The sequence below is a fragment of the Myotis davidii genome, unplaced genomic scaffold (assembly GCF_000327345.1).
Source record: "Myotis davidii unplaced genomic scaffold, ASM32734v1 scaffold181, whole genome shotgun sequence".
NCBI classification, from domain to species: domain Eukaryota; kingdom Metazoa; phylum Chordata; class Mammalia; order Chiroptera; family Vespertilionidae; genus Myotis; species Myotis davidii.
In genome coordinates, this window is record NW_006291504.1 from 1,510,841 (window position 1) to 1,511,239 (window position 399).

The following is a 399-nucleotide window of genomic DNA, read 5'->3' on the forward strand; positions in this document are numbered from 1 at the left end:
TGAATGTTTGACCAAAGCCGGCCGCACACCAGAGCCGGTCCCCTAGGAGGAGGGTTTTCCGTAGGGAACAGGGCGGATGGGAGGGAGGGAGGGAGAGAGAGAGAGAGAGAGAGAGTGAGTTTCCCCCGAGGAGCGGGAGGGGCCCGCGAGGCAGGGACCTGCTCTGACTTGCTCGCACCTGGCGCTGTTTCCCCGACGCTCCCCTGCGCCCCAGGCCGACAGCCACGGACGACAGGGCTGGTCCGCGGGAGAAGACACCATCTCCCATCCGCTCCCACCGCACCATCCTCTCCCACTCAGGCGCTCCCGCGGCCCAGAGACCTAGTTCTGGCTTCTTTCCTTTTCCTTTTTTTTTAAAATTACAAACTGACGGATGCGTTTCTATTGATGAGTAAAATG

At 60.4% G+C, this 399-nt stretch overlaps 1 protein-coding gene and 1 long non-coding RNA gene across 2 annotated transcripts in view; one reads left to right on the forward strand and one right to left on the reverse strand.

Moving 5' to 3' along the window:
* The window catches only part of KCTD1 (potassium channel tetramerization domain containing 1), a 152,168-nt gene that overhangs the window by 80,163 nt on the left and 71,606 nt on the right, over window positions 1–399 (forward strand). The window lies entirely within an intron of this gene.
* The window catches only part of LOC107183246, a 7,279-nt gene that overhangs the window by 3,578 nt on the left and 3,302 nt on the right, over window positions 1–399 (reverse strand). The window lies entirely within an intron of this gene.